Source organism: Solanum pennellii, chromosome 3 (assembly GCF_001406875.1).
Source record: "Solanum pennellii chromosome 3, SPENNV200".
Classification (NCBI taxonomy): Eukaryota; Viridiplantae; Streptophyta; class Magnoliopsida; order Solanales; family Solanaceae; genus Solanum; species Solanum pennellii.
The window spans coordinates 39,942,139-39,964,617 of NC_028639.1; the positions used below are offsets into that span (position 1 = coordinate 39,942,139).

A 22,479-nucleotide genomic window follows, 5' to 3' on the forward strand; every position below is an offset into this window, starting at 1 on the left:
ACCTATTTTCACCTTGAGATATAGAGACTTGTATTTCCTCACCTCCTTCTTTGACGCTTCTTTGTTTCTATTCGGTGGAGCAGGCATTCTTCTACACGAATCTCTCTTGGTGTTAGCCATCTAGAGAGCACCCGATCCTAATACCACTTATTGGAATGTATGAGTCCACTAATATTGATGGGACCAAGTCCTCAATAATGTACAGTCAGACAGTAAAGAACAAATGCAGAAACATAAAGATTGACAAGCAATTTATGTGGAAACCTCCTTGCTCAAGGGAAGAAAATCATGACCTGTTCTCAACAGGACTTCTCGAACCACTTTCACTAATCTTCAACAAGCAAAAGTAAAAGACGATTACAACATGAGATTAGCCTGCTAATCTCCACACTAAGCAATACAACCTATTACTTAGATGAGCCAGAGCAGATACAACACTGCCCACTAAGCTACCACCCCTAGATAACTTAGACTTCAACTAAGCGGATACCACACCATACACTATACTAACCCAACTAATTAATATAAACTTTTACAGTAAGACACAAAGTTACTCCTAACTATGTTCTTACAAGACTCAAACAAGGTTTGAAACGTATCTAACAAACAATGAAATGAATCCACAAGTTAAGCTCAATACAAACATTCAAGAACAACAGCAGGTATGGAAAGCACTTCTTCTCTTGATTAGGTCCTTGTTGTATTTATTCTTGTGCTTGAGTTCTTCCTTGAAGATTTCCTTCTCTTTGAAGCTCTTTGAGTTTTAGTTTTCCAAATCTTGAATTTGTGTTTGTTGGAAAGAAATAATATATTTCACCACAAATTCGTTGAGGTCATCCCTTTGGCTGAAGATCTGCTGTCGGAAAAGCTGTGCACCTACCGCATCAGCAGTGGCAGCTTTTCTGACAGCCTTCTTGTCACCTTTTCATATCGTAGTCTTGCTCGGACCAGGTCCTTTGAAAACTTCTTTGTGATTTCTTGAAAAGGCTTGTTGGCTGACTTCCTTCTTTGGATGAATGAATTTAGTAGTTGTTTGTCATGTTGATTAAATCAACCACAAAGAGTAATTGACCGTTAGACAAACAACTGTGCCCATTCTGATTAGTGTAGTACATTTACGTCTCACCAACCTCTGACATGACAGCTTTACAGTTGTTCCCAATAAAGGATCTGGACGAGAGAACTTAAAAAGGTACCACGCCCCTTTGTTTGTGAGACACTGAAACAGACAATCTCATCCGCTCTTCCTATTGGTGTAGGACTGCACTTTTCACCGACCACCTGACATGACAGCTTTATAGTTGTACCTCATTTGAATCTGGCCGAGAACACTCTGCCAGGGACCAGGTCCCTACATTTGTGAGGATGATCAGAACATCTTAAATATAACATTTTCCCTTTTTTGATGATTACACACAATATTCCTCACACTGATTTTTTCATTCATATCACTCTGTCAGCAGTTCCAATACAAGGATCTGGTTCCTTGTTATATCGATAAGTTGTTAAATCATCAAAACTTCATATCAAGTTCGAAATAACATCTCAAATCAGCTTCAAACTAACATCACCCTTGATATATCCCCAGTCTTGCTTCCAGCCAATATATCCATCAAAAAAAATTTATGTTGGTGTTTTTTGAAAAATGGGGCAGCACAAAAAAGTGTCTCTCAATGTATTGAAATAGCTTTCAATAATTTTATTAAGCGCCGAGGGCTTTAAATAGAAAACATAAAATTATAATCTGCATAATTTGAAGTTTAAAACAACTAAAATATCTCAACAATTCAAACAACCTAACTAAAATTGAAATTCAAATTCATCTTAAACTAATTAACTTATTTTGCTAAAAACTAATGTAGTAACTAAAAGCAAACTTCAACACTCGCCCTTTGCTTTAATACTGCAATTTAAAAAAGTTGTTCCTCCCTGATTTCTGCCTCTACAACTTGTGCTTGAAGATTGTTCTTCAGCTTGCATACTTTTGTAATATGACTGGCTTGTTTGCAATTTCCTTATATTGCATTAGGTTCTCCACCAAAAAAAAATTTCAAAGTGTGTTTTTTTTTTGGATTATTTGCAAAGAGGATAATCACCTTTTTCTTTTCATTTTTGTGCATAAAAGGCACCATTAGTAACATTATCATTATTCTTCCGGAAGGCTCTTCTGTGCTCTTGTGCATGAAAAGCACTTATTAGTTATTCAACAGAAATAGTAGAGAGATCTTTAGACTCTTCCAGAGATGAAATTTTAGATTCTAATCTCTCTGGAATCGTCACAAGAATTTTTTCTACTATTCTGTCATCTTGGAAATCCTCGCCAAGCAACCTGATTTTATTAACAGTAAAAGAAATCTTGTCAGAATACTTAACATTAGTTTCATGCTCTTCCATCCAAAGAAATTCAAAATCTCTTTTCAAATTTGAAATTTGCATTTGCCTGACTCTCTCACTTCCTTGATATTCTTTCTTTAATTATTGCCAAGCTTCTTTTGACATCCAACAAGCAATGATTTTCGAAAAAACTGAATCCGCAACTGAATTTTGCATTACAGTATTGGCTTTGAATTTTTTTGTTTTTTCATCTGAATGAGATTTAATTTGAGTAAGGATAGGATTTAAAGGGAGTGGTAGTAAGGGTATGTCTTACATTTAAACTTCCCACAGATAATAGACTACAAGATATGATTTCATTTTCACTTACCAAATCTGATAGTTTTCAGCAGTGAAAAATTTTGGGGCATCCAAAGAGAGACTGGTTCTTTCCATTATTTTGGTTAAAAGTTATTTAGAAAAGCATGTGCGCTGAAAAAAGTAGGGTTAAAAAGATACCCTTGATGGGTTAAAATGGGTAGCCCTAATGGGTTAAAAAAGGTAACCCTTACGGGTTAAAAATGTATGATAGTTCTTTGGATGATTTCACAGATCCCTTGAGATCAATGAAGTTCTTGATACCACTATTGATGTTTTTTTTAAAAAAAAAAAATGGGGCATCACAAAATAAATGAATAGTCTCTCAAAGGATTTAAATAGCCTTTAGTAATTTCATTAAGCATTGAGGGTTTTAAGTAGAAAACATAGAAATATAATCTGAATAATTTAAAATTTAAAACAACCAAAAATATCTCAACAATTCAAACAACCAAACTAAATTAAAAAAATTCAAATTCATCTTAAACTAATTTACTTATTTTGCTAAAAGCTACTGCAGTAACTAAAAGCAAACTTCAACATTTTCTAGCACCACTTACTCCGAACAAATCTGCCAAAACACGTGGTCTAGAAACTCCACTTACTCCCTTATGAAGTGCCTATTTATTGCAAGTAACACTCTAAGCTTTCATTTCTTGCAAGTATCGTGAAAGTAACATATCTTTTGAAGATGAAGGATTAGCATTGCTAGTTGATCATAACACTTCCTGGACAGTTAGATACATGTGGTGATGGAATACTGTTCACTATTAGAGTCTTCCTTCTGAGTGCTAGTCGTTTGGGAATCTCTAGTGTCTTCTGATATCTTAGCTTGCATCTTAATTACCAAATGCCGTAGATTTCAAAATGAACATTAACATTTTTTTACCCCTAGGGAAATATAAATTCAGAAGTTTGAGAGAAAATCATATTTTAATTAAGAGAATGCAACATTGTAGCTGACCCTATACTAAGTGATTCTACCGCAAAAAAAAACCTCCAGATATGATGTTCCAAACACATATGCATGTGATTTTAAAAATTCGACAAGATAAATATATTTCTTGTATTATACAAAAAAACTAATATCGCAGTAGGAGCTGGCAAAAATATGGTTGTTCATACAACAAATCTTTGGAATATTTGATAGCACATCTAAAAAAACTGTTTCTTATTTCTCAACTACGCATTATCAAATCAATTACTATTCTCTCTCAATATATACTTCGGGAAGGACTACAGATAAGAACTATTTGAGTCAATCCGAATGTGACCAAAACAATAGGCACAGTTTGATACGCTCAAACTTACTTCTCAAATAAGAAGTAAAGCGGTCGTTTCAAGTAAACAATCCTACTAATGAGGTTGGGATCGTTCCCACAAGGAAAATAGTTCAGACTTAACTTCAATCTATTATTACTACTAATTAGTAAAATATTTCCTTGGAAAGCAAAGACAATAAAAGGTTTTTTTTGACTTCTAAATGGATGAAATAACTAGCTAAATTAAAGGAGACAACTAACAGCTTCAAATGTTGGAGTTTAATCAATTAATAAAAGCAACTAGGGATTACGTGTTCCCCACAGGTTCATAACTTGATAATTCTAACTCTAACAATTCTTTCCTAGTATCTTGCATGCAGAGTGATAAGTTATGTATTTCTAAATCCTTGGTGCGGCATCTAGAAAATATCACTCCGCACCTTGGTCAGGCTACGTGTGTTGCTATACTAACCCTTACCTTTACCTCATATTAAGCATCGTATTCGATATTTGACTAAGTTATTAACTCGTATCAATCAATACTAGCCTATTAGATAATATACACTAAATCTATGTTGATAATTCTTTTCCAATTATCTACCTCCTTGGTCTGGCAAGTAGCATTAAGGCGAGATTTAACATTGGTCATCCGTTAAAAAGACTTCTAAGCGAAAGAATTGTCAATACATGCAAGACACTATTCTAGAATTGTTATTTTAGTTAGGTTTTACCTCATTATTCGCCTATGGTTCCCACAACCCTAGTTATGGAGTTTAGTTATCCATAGTCATAATCACAATATTCAAATATGTAATATAAGAATTCATGCACTTACTTCAATGAGAAAGAATAAAATCCAGAAATTCACTTGATTAATCAACAAAAATCACAAACAATCAGTTACTGAAATTAATTGAAGACTAAAGATTCTCCAAATGTGTAATAATAATCACCAAGTCTAATCCACAAAAGAAGCTCAAATAACCAAGAGTAACCCCAAAAACGAGGTTTTTCGAACTATTTATAAAAAAAATAAAAACCTAATTAAATAAGGACTCTATTTGCTGGAAATCTATCAAAACGCGGCTGAGTTGACGGACCTCGCGATGGGACGTCGTGGTCACGACGGGCCGTCATGGACTCCGTCGTCCCATACTTGTGCAATTCTTCTGCTGCTCTCTTCATTACCCTCGACGGCAGGTATGACGGATCGTACAGGCACAACGGTCCGTCGGGGGTCTCCGTTCCATAACACTTGAACTCTTGGAATTTGGGTACTGGGACTACTTCTCTGATCTTCATGACGAACCAGCAGGATCTCTCGTACTGGCTACAACGGTCCGTCACGCAATCCGTAACCCCCACTTGGTCAGACTTCCCCATCTTCCTTCAGCAGCTGCACTACAATGCCACCTACGGACCGTCACGGGCACGATGGACCGTCACAAGCTCCGTAGGTGGTACTTTTCTGCATTTCTTGCTCAAAAACCTCCGCATTCATCTTTTAGACAGATTTCCTGCAAATAAAGAGAAACTTACATAAAAATTAATACAAAAAGGCTTTTGGACACACTAAACTAAAGGAAAAAGCATTAAAAATACCGTGAAACCACGGTATATCACACAGCAAGAGGAGGATCCTTCTCTTCTTTATTCTAGACAAAACTTTAATCCTTGAACAATGAGACCGTCTTTTGAACTGCATTGCCTAATCTCCATCAATCGCGCTTCAACATTTCTGTCTTCTCCTATATCATTGAAAAGGTTTCCTTTTTTGTTTCATCTATCCATCCCCTCTTATCAAGGGTAGCCTCGCTGTAGGTCCTCGTCCTAAAAAATGGACTGCTTTAGCTCCTGTCTCTACTTCATGGTCACTCTCAGAATCAGAAAATCTACAAAGTGCCCTAATATTTCTAAGGACATAAAATCCATCTTCTAATTTGAAAACTAGATAAGAAATAACTTGTTCTTTTAAACAATATTCAAGTTTCAATTTTGTCTAGGATATCAAGCTAACAGAATCAATTAAGTTTAGCCACTTCAGAGGATCTACAAAACACAATCACCTCCTCGATAGTTATATTTAATAAAGTATTTTCTTTATAATTTATAGTACATGGAAATGAGCCACAAAAATATAAAACATGGAGTTCGGACGAGACATACAATCCCAATACTCTGGTGTACCACCCCAAATAATAATAAGTTCTCATGCTGCGATCATAAAACATTTATCCCATGTCTTCTTATCCAGCGAAAGCACTATTTGACATATCAAAATCACAGAAACATAGCATTAAGATTTAAAAAGAAAGGCTGAAAATGGCACTACACCACTATTCTTGTGTCCGATAGGGATCACAACGAACCAACCGTGCTCACTTGAGAGGACTAACTACCTAAAAGTCGGCCTAGATCCTGACCACCTAACAACCCTTATGAATGGAACATGCCATTCATTGGCCTGTTCTTCTCAGGTCGGGTTGGGTCGGTCATGGGAAGACCCTACCCACTAGACACGACTTCCACTATACCACCTTTACCCACCAAGCAAGCATAAAAGTGGGACCCTTTTCTTTTGTCGTTAAGTCGATTATTTTTCTATTCATGAAAATAACACATTTACAACTAAAAGAAAAACTTTCGAAAGATCATACACACATTTGATCACTCAATCATCACTGATAAGATTGTGGTCCTTCTGATATCTATTGGAAGGAGTTAGGATTTTCAGTAAGAAATATCGAAATTTAAAGTAAGTAAACACACAAAAAGGATCCCAGAAAATTCGAAACATAGTATATGTATACATAATTTCTTTTACCTGTCTACATAATGTAGTTTTCCAACACTAAGGTATAAATTGACACCTCTTGGATAAAAGTAGCTTGAAAATGGGTGACAGAGTGTTCGAGCTCCTGAAGTTGTAATCTTACCATCAAATCATATTTTTTTAAAAAATAACAAACTTATCGTGGAAAACAAGACAAACATAAAAACAAGCGGAGGAAATGAAGAAATCATACCAATTTGCGTCGATCAAAAAAGTATCGGAGAGTTATAGAGGTTGAAGAAAAGTTGTTTATTGAAAGGAAAAACTATTAGAGAGTCTGATCTAGAAACAGTTCGTTGATAATCAGATGTAAAAAATAATGTCTTCCAGACGATGTCGAATTCTGCTGCAGAGATGAATGTTTCTGAGACACTCCTGGAGGTTGCATAATAAATTTCTCTTGTTAACATCGTTGAAAGATGTAGCTAGGTCTTCAGCTATCTCACAAGCATTCATGTGTGCAGAAGAATCCAACGGTCTCTGGGAGATTCTATTTTTTCCATCTGATTATCAACAATTTTTTTTCTAGATCAGGATCTCTGATGGTTTTTCCTTCCAAGAAACAAATTTTCTTCAATCTCTCAAACTTTCTGATTCTTCTTCATAGAGACAATTGGTATGATTTTCCCCCCTCATTTTTGTGTTTGTGTTGTTTTTAATGAGAAGATTATTTTTTTTATCTAATATGATTCAATGGTGAGACCACAACTTCACTAGCTCAAACACTCTTATCACCCAAGAAAGTCACGTTTATCCGAATGGTGTCAATTTATCTTTTATTGCTTGAAAATTACATTGTCTAGATAGGTAAAAGAAATTATGTATATATATATATATATATATATATATACTACATTTCAAATTTCCTTGGAATTTTGGTATGTTCACTTCCTTTATATTTTGAATTCTCTTAGTGAAAATTCTAACTCCATCCAATAGATAGCAGAAGGAACACAATCTTATCCAGTGGTGATCAAATATGGGTTGGGTCTTTCTAAAGTTTTATTTAAGTTGTGAATGTGCCATTTTCTTGAATATAATAATATTTGACTTAATGTTAGTGAAAAAGGGTCCAATGTATATGATTGTGTAGTTGGTGAAGGTGGTACATTTGAAGTCGTGTCTAGTGGGTAGGGTCTGCCCATGACCAACCCAAGCCGACCTGAGAAGAACAGGCCAATGAATGACATGTTCAATTCATAAGGGTTGTTAGGTTTTTGGATTCAAATCGACTTTAAGGTAGCTTGTCATGTTAAGTGAGTGCAATTGTGATCTGAATTAGACATAGTAAGAGTAGTTTAATGCCTTTTCAGTCCTTTTGGTTTGTTTTTTAATCATAATGTTGTATTTGTGATTTGACCTGTCATATAGAGTTTTTATCTAGATAATAATATAGGGGAGAAATGTTTATGGTCATAGCACGAGAATTTGGTATCATATGGGGTAGTCAGTGAGTGGTCACCAGAGTATTGAGAATGGTTATCTCACACAAATTTGATTTTTTATGTTTGCAGTTTATTTATGAAAGAAATTACTTTACGAAATATAATTACTGCAAAAGTGTAATTTTGTGAAGTGGCTAAACTTTATCAGATCAGTTGCCTTGCTATTCGAGGAAAAATTAGAACTTGAATGTTGTCGAAAAGAACCAGTTATATATTTCGCTTATCTAGTGTTTAAATGGGAAGATGAACATTATGGCCTTAGAAATATTGAGGCAATTGTTAGATTTGTGGATTGTGAGAGTGACCATGAAGCAGAGCTACGAGTTAAAGCTGTCCCTTTTTAAACATTAGGACCCAGAGCAAGTCTACCATTGAAAAGAGGTGACAGATGGATGGAAATAAATAAGGAAAAAATTTTCAATGATAAAAGAGATGTTGAAGCACGATTGATAGATTTTAGGCATCTTGGCTTGGAACACGGCTTCATTGTTCAAGGAATTGAGTTTCATCCAAAATGAACAAGAAACACTTGAGAAAAATCGGCAATATAGAAAATAACCTAGAGGCAAGAGTTAACCCAAACCACAAACACGAGAGGTATCTCCACACACAAAAAGAGTTCATGGCGAACCGGTGCCCTTGCCACATCAGGCGTGTTGTGAAGTCCAGGATGCACCGAAACCATAAGTAAGGAGATCTGCATTACTGAAATTCCAAACACCAAATATATATATGCAATATTTGTAGATGTGGTCCATATGAAGGGGAATACTACCTTTGAAGAAGATTCACAGTGTAGTAAGTGGAGAAGTTTAAAGGAGTAAGAGGGTCATAAAGAACCTGGATATAAGACGATTGCAAAGTCTTGATGACCCGTTAAAATTGGATGCAAAGAATAAATTAAGTTGGTGTTAAGGGGGTGTGTTCTAAAGTCAACACCAACTTAATTAATATCTAAGATATTTCAAAAAGTAATCTAGTGTATCAAAGACTTGTAGAGAATTGAACAAGGAACTGACAAATGAGAGTTCTAGAGTGTAAAGTCTTAAATTATTCAAGAAAGTGCAGTCCTATAAAAAGGTAAAAGGTGCATTCTATAAACAGAAGTGGTCATTTGACTGTAAATAGTTATAAGACATAAACCAATCTTTGCTTATCAATAATAATAATCAAGTTGTGAACAACCAATTCTGCCTAATAATTCTCAACAAACACTTCTTTTGGAACTAGGCCACCACTTTTATCGATTTGTCATGACTAGCACCCCTCTTTTGTCTAGGCCACCACTCTTGACACTCTATCAAGCTATTAATTCATGTTGCAGCCTCAAGTATTAATCAACCCTACCCTAATACTTATTATAATAGACTAAATAAGATAACCCAACCCTAAAAACTAGTCTATTATGTGGAAGAGCCCACTCAAGCCTACTAATCCGTTTACATTATTTGCTTAATTAGTGAAGGTTGATAAGCATACAATAAAGATGGTAAAGATTCCTTGCAGTCAAGAAAAGGTGGTTCGCCTCCTTGAAAGGAGTCACCTTTAAGAGGAAGCTTTTAAGTATTCCTACCACTAGTGGTCTTTATACGGTTCACACTCACATGTATTAGATAGAGCGCTAGGACACCGTCAGTACTTTAGTCATATTAAGATTAGTAGTTTAGTCGTGTGAGGATTGCATTACCAGTTCACCAATTATTATTTATTCAGATTACTTTAGTTCAATTGTTTTAGGTATTTTCCATGTACCTCTATTTAATAACTTCCTGCCACCATAGATAAAGATACTCTTTGCAGCACACATTCAGTCTTTATATGGTATTAGGTCTCTTCACGCTCTAATGAGTATTATCAATTGATTTGTGTCCTCCTCACGCAGATCAGCAACAATGACCAATCACAATGGTAACAACAATGGCAACTATCCCAGAGTTTTCAATGCTTATAACACGATGGGTACCAATATTATCATTCAATTCAATCATAGATCCCAATTACACATTAAACTAAGCAGTGGTCACAACTTCGCCACCTGGAAAGCTAATTTTCCATGCTTATGTATTTGGACATCTCGATGGAACTACTCTATCCCCAGTGGCACGATTACCCTCGACATAAATACATCTCCTAATCCCACTTTCTTCACTTGATTTTGTCAAGAACAACTCATCCAGAATGCCCTCATGGCTTCTGTCTAACCCAGTATTGCCTCTATTGCTGCCGATGACTCGGCTAAATCAGCTTGGAATGCTTTGCATACTAGTTATGCAAACAAATCTCAAACTCGAGTTTTCAGTTTTCCCTTGTCACTATGGAATCTCACTCCATTACTGAGTATCTTCACACTATTCGTTCCTTGTAGGATGAGTTAGCCACTTATGGTGCTCCCATTTCCTATCCTAAACTCATCGTCAAAATACTCAGTGGTTTAGGTCATGAATTTCGTGATATCTCTGCTTCCATTCGTGCACGTGATATGACTATCTCCTATGAGGAACTGTTTGAAAAGCTACTCGACTTTGAACTCTTCCTTCGCGATGAGGATGCCATGAAACTACCTAGTGCCATCACTTTTACAGTTGCTACTCCCATCAAATACAACTCCAATAATTGCAAAAACTGTAGACTAACCAAAAACTCTCAACAATGGCGCTAAAATTCGCGTCCAAGCACCCCGCCACAATGGCAGTCCAATTCCAATACGAATGGTGTTACTCGATGTCAACTATGTAATAAAAATTTTCACACTGCCAATGTTTGACGCTCTAAGTTTTATAATCACTTTGAAGTAAAAGCCAAATATGTTGCTGGGTTTACGGCGGACACCAAATTCTGCATAATTGACTCAGGGGCCACCCATCACATCACAATAAAGCCGCCCAACCTATAACCATACAGCGATAACGAGGATGTCTCCCTGGCTAATGGTAACAAAATTCCAATCTCACATACTGGAACTGCTAAATTAAATGCATCAAATCATGTTTTTAAGCTAACACACACTCTATGTGTCCCTTCCATCAAACACAAGCTTCTCTCTATTTAAAAATTCTTTCAAGACAATATTAAGTCTATTGAATTTTTTCCTTTAAACTTTGTTGTGAAGGATCTGAAAACGCGGAAGCCACTGGTGAACGGTCTGACAAACAATTGATTGTATAATTGGCCCATCTCTTATCGCCAAGCAAACATTATCACCACATCCATTCCTCTCACTACTTGGAACCAACGTCTTGGACATTCTCACTCTAGAGTTCTTATGTTTATGTTGAATAAATTCTCGCTGCCGTTTCATGAGCGAGCAAATTTTTTTCATTGTAATTCTTGTTTATCTAATAAAGCTCATCGGCATCCTTTAGCCCAATTATCACTGTGTAGCTCTAAAAAACTTCAAATTATTTTTTGTGATTTATGGGAGCCATCACCAGTCTTATGTTTTGTCAATCATCCTTCCCACCCCAATTCTGATCTTTCGCATGTCATCACATTATCTACCTCATCTAACGTCTTCGAACCTCTCACCTAGATAATCAATACCCATTCTGTAGATTACTTCGAAAATCACCGGATTATATATCCCTACATATGTTTTTTATGCTATCCATGGCTTAAACAATGCTCCAAAAATAAATTTGAACCAAAATCTACCCCATTTGTCTATCTTGGTTTCTCACTATCCCATCACTGTCACCACAGTTTTAACCCAATTCTGCAAAGGAGTAATTATCCTGAGATGTACGATTTGTTAAGGATATATTGTCGTTTAACACATTGTTCTCCAATCCTATCACTAAATCAGCTCACCTAGAATGGCAAAAAACAACAATGTCAAGTTCATTGAACCCCAAGCAAAATCTTCCCATAGTAACTGACCTGCCAACTCCATTAGAAATAGCAGCAAGCTCAATTCCAGATTTCCCATCACCATCTACTTCATCTCCAGATCTGTCCGAAGACAACTCAAACTCACAGTCCTTATCTGACAATGCATCCGCAGCGCACACAACAGATTTACCTCTTGAAACTCCTCCCTCTCCAGGGAAATTTTTATCTTCCTCATATTCAATAATTCCTACATCCACGATCTAATTTTTATCTTCCTCATATTCAATAATTCCTACATCCAAGAACCCCTCTTCTATATCACTGCCCAGCGTTTAGCACTACCACACCTCCTTACTAACTCAAAAATGCCGATCCCAACAAACACATAAAGCATCTTGTCTCCTCTCTGTGTCTATAAATGTAGAAACACCAACCCACCAACACCCATGGCTCCTCAACAAGCCTGTCCTATCCTCGAGTTGGAACTCACTCCTTTACCGCCTCAATGTCTATCTCCTCCTACTCATGCAGTGACTCGATCCCAAAACAACATCACAAAACCCAAACAAATTTTTGATTGCCTTGCCAAATTGAAACCCACTATGGCACCCACTATCGTCAAACAAGGAAAAAAACATCCCGAGTGGCATTATGCAATAAAACATGAATTTGATTCATTAAATAAAAATCAGACTTGGGAACTTATTCCTCCAGACCCCACTAAAAACATTGTATCCTGCAAGTGGCTTCTAAGAATAATAAAAAATGCTAATGCATCCACATCGACAGATACAAACTGCGCCTGGTTGCAAAAATGCTTTACTCAGAGGTTGGGCATTGACTTTTATGCAACATTCAGCCCAATCATCAAGCCCACAACAGTTCGCATCGTCCTCTCTGTGGCACTTTTTTACTAGTAGCACCTGTTGGATGTCAATAAAGCCTTCCTCAAAGGCAACCTAGAAGAGGAAGTGTACATCGCACAACCTTTGGGGTTTACTAGTGATGACAAATCAATGCATATATGTCGGCTGCAAAAGTCAATCTATCGCTTGAAACAGGCTCCTCGAGCGTAGTACGATGCCCTCACGGGTTTTTTATTTATCTAAAGGATTTGTTAAGACAAAATTTGATGCCTCACTACTAGTCAGACATGGTGTAGGTGATACTTTGTTCGTCATTATTTATGTCGACACTATTATTATCACTAGGATAAATAATTTAAGCGTCAATAAGGTTATCATTTCCGTTGCTTCTATGTTCTCTATCAAAGATTTAGGTAATATTGATTATTTTCTTGGGGTTGAAGTGATAAACAACTCTAACGGTTTAATTTTCACCCAAGCAACTTATGTGAATGAAATTTAAAATGATGAGCTAATGACTGACTGCAAGAGTGTTAACAGGTCAATGAGTCATTTGAGTTACTTATCTTGTCTGATGGAACTCATTTGAGTGAGTGGTTACAATCCCACATTGGTTGGGGAATGGACCAATAGTTTTGCTTGCATAGACTTGGACAATTCTTCCCTCATGTGCTAGTTTCTGAGATTTGAGTTAGGCCCAAGATCTAATTTTACTGTTGAGTTCAACTGAATCCCGTAACTCTATTATTCCATTGCCCCCCATGAAAACGTAGTTGAAGTATCTTCAAGTTGGCTTGGACCTTATGGTTATTAAGAAAAATAAAACTCTAGACTTAAATAGCGTTTATGTTACTTTTATTTCCAAAGTTAGAACTAATCTATTATTAATTTTCATAGTTTACACTTATCTTTTTGTCAAACTGATAGCTCTATTATGGCTCTACCCCTGGAATTTACGATAATGTAGTTGAAGTGGGTTAAAATGGTTTCGAATATCAGAAAAAGCAAAATCTAAGACTTCCTTAGTGATTTATGTTGATTTTATTTCCGAAGTTTGCATCATAGATTAGCTTGTTAAGTTTAGGTGTATCTACATGATGTTGATAGATTGTTTCCCTGAAAAGATGTCTTGATAGATTGAAGTATGTTATTGGAGTTGTTCCAGTTAGAAGCTTAAAAAATTCTTCCACAAAAATAGCATTATAAAGACCGATGTTGTATATAAATATTTCCTTTTCCATAATGAGTTTATCTCGCAAGTAAAAGATTTATGTGCACTAAACATCATAAGTCCATTCAGTTCGTACTTTTTTTAGGTTCCTTCTTATCTTGGCTTCCCAGATTCAAGCTCAAATAAAGGAGGGGTCACAGTAGAGTGTTGATTTTCTCTAATTATCAAGTAAAGCACACTTCAGGCCAATAAAGTCTTGGAATTGGAAGAATCGAACAACTTAGGCTCAAAACAACATTTTAAGAAATTCAGTCAATAAATATAAATAATGCATCTCAAACCCATAAAACATTTTAAGAAATTCAGATATTAGGTATATATAAGTAATGTATCTCAAACCCATACAAAAAAAGCGATATAGTTCAGTACCTGTTACAACTTAGAATTCCAAATCCTCCTCCTGCGATCTACATTTGATTATTTTGGGACGGAACTCTATTCATTCAACAATAAGAAAACTTTTATCACCACAACACTTCATATCAAGCAATCTTGCTTTGACAGGACCATCACTGCCTTCCTTGCTATTGAAATATCCTAGTTCTACTTCCAACTATCCATTTCCTCGCAGTTTTGTCATGTCACAAGTTTCACATTTTTTTTAGCTTGTTTTTCAATCTCAGTATTACTATCATAATTAACAAATCTAATAATTGAATTAGCATATTAAAGTTGACAAGACTTATTTCCCACTTTGAACACCATATAAGCAACATCTCTTCTTATGTCATTCTAGATGTCTCTATATGATAGATGAAACCTTTATTAATCATAATGGTGTTTATACGGGCTAGATCTAGGGTTACCATGGAGGATTATTTAATGGTCTTATGGGTCAGCTAATAACCCATATGGTTGGACCCAGTCCAATATCTCATATAATAGTGACAAATGGACGGGTTTTGATTAAAACTGGGGTTGAAAATAGAAAAACATAAAATGGGTAATAATTCAACCCTCCCATATTTGATATGGGTAAAAATTGATTGGGTAATAAATGGATTGGGTAAAATATATTAGTTTACCCATATTGACCAATATTTTAATGAATACATTACTTAAGAATTCAATATGGAGAAGATATTTTAGCCTTTTTCTTAGATGAATAATGATGAACATGATTCATTTAGTTATATTGTAAAAATAATATAAAATCCTTTAACTTTTTCATATAAAATATATTTAAGTGATAACAAGATGAAAATATTTTTAATTTCAAAGAAAAATATATGCATTTTAGGACTAAACGCATGCTTAATTCACTTTAAGCAATGTCAATACTAATACATGACTATTTCACCTTTTCAATTATAGAGAATAACTAGTAAAATAACCCACATTTTGCACGGAAATTTAATAATACTTAAAATGTATTGATCACTAAAACCTAAACACTATATTATCTTACATAAAATATGGTAAAATGCACAAGTACACTCTTAGACTATGACTGAAATCCCAGAGACACACCTTAACTAAACTAAGGTCCTATTACCCCAGAACTTATTTATCTTGTAATTTTTTGCACCTTTTTGGCTTACATGACATTCAAATATCTCCCATGCGTCTCAATTGTGTGGAGTCACAGAGTGTGCCACGTAAGAACAAAAGGTGCACAAAACTACAGAAAATAAGTTTATGGGGGTAATAAGACCTTAATTTAGTTAAGGTGTGTCTTTGAAATTCTGGTCATAGTCTAAGGGGGTACTTGTGCATATTCCATAATAGATTAATAATGTAAAAGAAAATGAAAATTATTACATCTTCACATTTAACCTAAATAACATAAGCATAAATTAATGACGCTAAAATACTTATCGAGATCTGTAACATAAGCAATGGTGTCACTGAGCCACTCAACATGAGCAAAGTACACAAATATTTAATTGTGAAGAAGAAGAAGAAGAAGAAGAAGAAGAAGAAGAATAAAAGTGGTTCAGAATTTTCGTTGTTTTAAAATGAGAGGAAACACCTTTGTTTATAGAAAACAAATGGTAGTATGAACAAATATTTATTGTGCCTTATTGGAAAGATTACGACTATTTTGAAAAGTTGCAACTCTTTAGATTGGTTACAACCTTTCATAAAAGTCACAACTTTTCATAAAAGTCGCAACTCTTCATTAAAGTTAGAACTTTTCATCAAAAGTTATAACTTTTCATAAAAGTTACAACTGTTCATTAAAGTCGCAACTATTCATAAAAGTCACAATTTTCCATAAAAAGGATGACTATATTTGGGTAAGTCTTCATAAAAGTCGTAACTCTATATAAAAGTCACATCTTTTCATAAAAGTTACAACTCTTCATTAAAGTGACAAGTATTCATAAAAGTCACAACATTTCATAAAAGTCGCATCATTTCATGAAAGAGGATGACTAGTTTGGGTAAATATTCATAAAAGTCGTAACTCTTTATAAAAGTCACATTTTTTCATAAAAGTCCGATCTTTTCAGGAAATGGAAGACTATTTTTGGAAATAAATAAATTTAAAAGGAAATTCTAACTTGTGATGGCGCCACGTAGTCGGGCCTAGGGTTCCCTTTTATTTTATGAACATTTTTATTATATAAGTGTTTTTGAGTGGGTACGACCATAAATTAAATGGTCAAGAATGTTTTATCCAAAGATGAAATGATTTTTTTTTAATATTAAAACTAAAAGGATTTGATTCTAAAGGTGTACGCAGTTTGTTATTAATTCATCATTAAACTGTAGTTACTCATCACTAAAGTCTTAGAAAATATATTTAATTGTTTCATTGTCTATATTTGTATTTTTTAAAATGGATAAAAACATTTTATTTATCAATTGCGAGAGATCTTCTTCTATTAAAAGACCTCTACATAACTATTATACATATTATATAATTAATTGTGTACTTGATAAACTAAATAAAATTTAAAAGAACATCTTTTAGAGTTCAATAAAATAACATGTCACCTCAAATAATTTTGATCAAATGATATCTTGGCAAGTCCCTTATTCAAAATCGTTCGCAGTTAACGACACTACATTGATATCCAAAAAGGCATCTTTTGTTGTTTATGTTTCGATCAATATGGTTAAAACATTATTTTTTGCGACTCTTAATCTAAAATTCATAAGGATATGATTATTTATTTAATATTTTATTATTATGGATTCATCCTATTTTGATGGGTAATTCATTAACTCTAATCAACCATTTGAACGCAAACTTTTGATCATGTTTGAGTACAATACTTACCATCATATTACATTCCCTTATTTTTTGAATGTCACTAATCGATTGAATGTCTCGATAAGATAGAAATTTGAATAACTAAAACTTTAAGGTAGTGTGAAACCACCATAACATTGAACACTCAAAAGTCCATTCTTGGATACTCCATTGTCTTTTAGCAATTGAAAGCGTTAATGTCATTTATTTTAAAAGTTTAATAATATTAATCTACAGGACACCAATAGTCTAATGATTATATCAGACTCTTGATTAACCTAATTAAACATAATGAACAAAAGCATTGTGAACACCTAATTTTTTACCAAAATATAATGTATTTTACACCAATTTAAAAAGGGTTATATTTAAAATAAAATAAAATAATAATAATAAATTGTAAATTAATAAAAATTATCAGATCAATTATAGTTTAATAATAAAAAAAATTGATAAATCGAAGTTGGGAATTTAAGTTATTTGTTAATTATAATAAAAATAATAGTAATATAGAAAATATTATGAAAAAGTATAGGAAAAAAAAAGAAAAGAGGAGTCCTAAAAATTTCAAATTTGTTTTACCTTATCCTAATTACTCCCAACTTCCTAATTTATTTTCCTAAAAAATCTCATCCCATCTATTTATTTTTATTTTTTAAATCTTTTGCACGATTTGTTTTTAAGTTCACACGATTTTTTCATTTATTTTTGTTTTGTTAATTTGCTATTATTATTATTCATTTATTTTATATCCTTATCTCAACCCCAATTTTCTCAACGAATTTTTAAATTTAATTCTAATCACACTACACTACATTCCTTTAAATTAGCACCAGATTCTCACCCAAAAAATATTATCTAACCCCACGTTCATTTGAAAAAATATACAGAGAGAGATATAGAGATATACAGAGACAGATTGAAATACATACAGAAAAAAAAAAAGCAAAAACAAAAGCAAAGAGAAAAAAAGTAAAATTTTCTTTTGAGAATTAGGAGAGGGTTAGAGGTTTTGATCGTGATTCCAAATTTGGTGGATAACAGCTTGTTTTTGTCGTATCAATTTTCGCAGCGAGATAACTATAAATTCTCACTTGATTTTAATAATATTACTTGTATGAAAATTTGATTCCAATATTATGAAATTCTTAAAATAGCATGTATTATATTTATTATTGTTACGTTGTTATTATTATTATTATTATTATTATTATTATTATTATTATTATTATATTTTTAGATACACTTTGTAACTTATATCTTTCATGATATTGAATTTTTAAATTTGAATAGATTCGTATATCTTTCTGTCTAGTTTTTCACTGAAGAAGATTTTGTTGAATTTATTGTAGACTTGTTAGATTAGGACATGAAACTAATTAATAAATGATTTAAAAAAATATTTAAGTAAAATTGTTAATTAAAAGGAGAAATAAATTTCATCTAGAGATTCATGATAAAATAGTGATAATAATAATTATTATTTTTATTAATCATGATAACAATAATAATAATAATAATAATAATAATAATAATAATAATAGTAAACTAATAATTATAATAATAATAAAAAGTTTGAAAAATTATATAAAGAGAACAAGAGAATTAAAAATAAAAAAATAAAAAGAATGAAGAATAAAAGATAACGAAAAATTAATCTAAAAAAAACATAACAGTCTTTTTTTCAACAGAAACAAAAAATAATCAAATAGAAATAAAAATCATAAAAAACGTAAAAAGAAAAAAAAGAGTTAAAAACATAAAAAGAAAAAGAGTTAAAAAATAAAAAAAGAGGATGCAGCAAAACTTTATTTTTTTAAGTAAGGAACGTAAAAAAATTTTTTTTTTTTTAAAGAAAAAGATAACAAACGTAAACAAAAAAAAATTGATTAAAAATAATAATTAATTTTATTAAAAAAAACACATAATGTTAAAAAAATTGTTACATGCATTCAAAAAAAACAAAAGTTAAAACCTTTCTTAAAAAATAAATATAGTCCTAATCTATTTAGAAGTTTTGTGATTTTAAAACTAATTTCAAATCTCATAAAATTTCATCTTTCTATTTTTAAATTAAAAAAAATAAATAGAAATCCTAAATTAAGTTGAACTCTAAATTTTTTTTCCTAACTATAAAATACCTATATAAATTCAACCCGATAATAACATAAAAAAATATACAAAAAATGTAAAAGCAAAATAATAAATAAATAAAATAAATAATAAATATATAAATAAATATGACTGTTTCAAATTTTGAATTATATGGACACACACCAAAAATAATAAAACAATTTTCAATAGATTTAAAATAAATAAGACAATTTTAATCGGTCTGAAATAAATGAGAGAATAAAGTAAAACAATTTATTTTTAAGTTAAATAATATAATATCCAAAATTATGTCAAGTCATACCAAAGTTAGTAAGAGACCGTGCTAGAACCACGGGACTCGAGGGGTGCTTAACACCTTCCCCTCGGTCAACAAAATTCCTTACATGGATTTCTAGTTTGCAGACCAATAAAAAATAGAGTCAAATTTTCTTTTGATTAGGGATTTAACTAAGGTGACTTGGAACACCAAAACTCAATTCCAAGTGGCGACTCTGAATAATAATTATCCCTTTTCAAAGTGTCACTTTAATTGGAAAAACTCTTTTTCTTTCGAAACAAATAAAATCAAAAATATTGAGAAAAAAAGGGGCTTGACAGATGGCGACTCCACTGGGGAAACCTAACTAGAATTCGAGCTTTAAATATTGATTTATGTATGAGTATGATTTATATATTTACGCTTTTGAATATTGTATTCATTTAACTTAATATGCTTATTTTTTATTTATTTAATATTTTGATAATATTTGAATTGGATTATAATTGTCCTCTCTCACGAACCATTTTGAGTCTTCTATAATAATAAAGTGGGAATTGCGACTGCGCACCCGCTTCTATCAAGATAGCCAGTGGATCTTCGGTCCATGGTGAAGGATTTTTAGTTACACATATTTAGGATAGGGAGCACCCATGCACAAAGCTGGAAAGCGCTGCTACCGGTACATTGCTACTCTCTAACTCGAGTTTTCTGCTCGTGTTAAAGCCAGTTTAGATACTTTTTTCCACGAGTTTAAGTTTGGTAACTGAAACCAAATATGGTTGTTCCTAGTAGACTTCATTATTTGAATCATTTGCATATGATGTAATAAAAGACTCTACATATGATCGGATCTATCTAGGATAGGTAACTCAATTTATCATTTTAAATTAAAATCAGAAAAATAGAAAAAAGTTTTTCTTTTACAATGTAAAGTTCACAAAAAGAAATTGTAAAAGTTTTCTTATATCACTTTAAACGAAGAAGAGAGTTGAATTTGTCAACAAATTTCTAACAAAAATTATTTAAGTGTTCAATCTTAACGAACTATGCACACCTGATTCTCACCTTAATGAGATACGTAAGAAACCTTCCTTGGGTTCGGTGATCCTTATTTGAAAATTAAAAAATTCAAAAAATATCTTAATTATTATTTAAAAATTAAAAAATGAAATAATATGTGTACATATTAAAAAGGAAATTTGTCCTTAAGAAAACATATTTTTACTTATATTTTTGAACTACGTTAGACCTGATTCTTGTTTTAACAAGATACGTAGGCAACCTTATTGTGAGGTTCGGTCCAACAGAGAAAAAAATCTAAAAATCCTAGTCACATAAACTGGGGCAAAAAAAAATATAGAGTTTTTCTTTGACTTGGTTGGTAACAACATGCTTAGGATTATGCATAAGAAAAAAAATAAAGTGTTAAACTATTTGGTAAGACAGATCAACTTTGTTGTGACCTATAGACTTCTATTGGCATCTCTCAATATATTTATGTCATTAATACGCTCAAACTTACTTCTCAAATAAGAAGTAAAGCGGTCGTATCAAGTAAAGAACACAACTATAACAGATTCAAATCTTGGAGTTTAATCAATTAATAAAAGTAACTAGGGTTTAAGTGTTCCCATAGGTTCCTAACATGATAATTCTAACTATAACAATTCTTTCCTAGTATCTTGCATCCAAAGCGATAAGTTTTGTATTTCTAAATCCTTGGTCCGGCATCTAAAATATTTCACTCCGCACTTGGTCCGGCTACGTGTGTTGCTATAGTAACCCTTACCTTTAACTCATATTAAGCATTGTATTCGATATTTGACTAAGTTATTACCTCGTACCAATCGACACTAGCCTATTAGATAGTATACACTAAATCTATGTTGATAATTCTTTTCCTATTATCTACCTCCATGGTCCGGCAAGTAGCATTAAGGCGAGTTCTAACGTTGGTCATCCGTTAAAAAGACTTCTAAACGAAAGAATTATCAATACATGCAAGACACTATTCTAGAATTGCTATTTTAGTTAGATTTTACCTCATTATTCACCCATGGTTCCCACAACCCTAGTTATGGAGTTTAGTTACCCATAGTCATACTCACAATATTCATATATTTAATATAAGAATTCATGCACTTACTTTAATGAGAAAGAATAAAATTCAGAAATTCACTTGATTAATCAACAAAAGCACCAACAATCAATTTCAGAAAAAGTGTAACAATTAATGAAATTAATCCTTCAATACTTGTACAAGAGCACTAACGATTCTCCTAAAGTCTAACAATCAAAAAGTCTAATATCAAAGAGTCTACTATCAAAGAGTCTAACCCCAAAAACGAGGTTTTTTTTGAACTATTTATAATAAAAACAAAACCTAAAAAAAGAAGGATTCTAATTACTGAAAATCTATCAAAACGCGGCTGGGTCGACGGACCTCGTGACGGACCGTCGTGGTCACGACGGGCCGTCATGGCCTCAGTCGTCCCATACTTCACAAATTGTTCTGCTGCTCTCTTCATTACCCTCGACGAACAGGTATGACGGACCGTTCCAAGCATGACGGTCCGTCGAGGGTCTCCGTTCCATAATACTTAAACTTCTTGAAATCTGGGTACTGGGACTACTCTCTGATCATCACGACGAACCAGCAGGACGGACCGTCGTGGCTATGATGGTCCGTCATGGACTTCTGTAATCCCACACTAGGTCACACTTCCCCATCTTCCTTCAGCAGCTTC

General features: G+C 33.1%; 1 pseudogene; it reads right to left on the reverse strand.

Moving 5' to 3' along the window:
- Positions 1-5,603: 5,603 nt before the first annotated feature.
- LOC114076491 lies at positions 5,604-6,449 on the reverse strand (annotated as a pseudogene).
- Between the last annotated feature and the right edge of the window lie 16,030 nt (positions 6,450-22,479).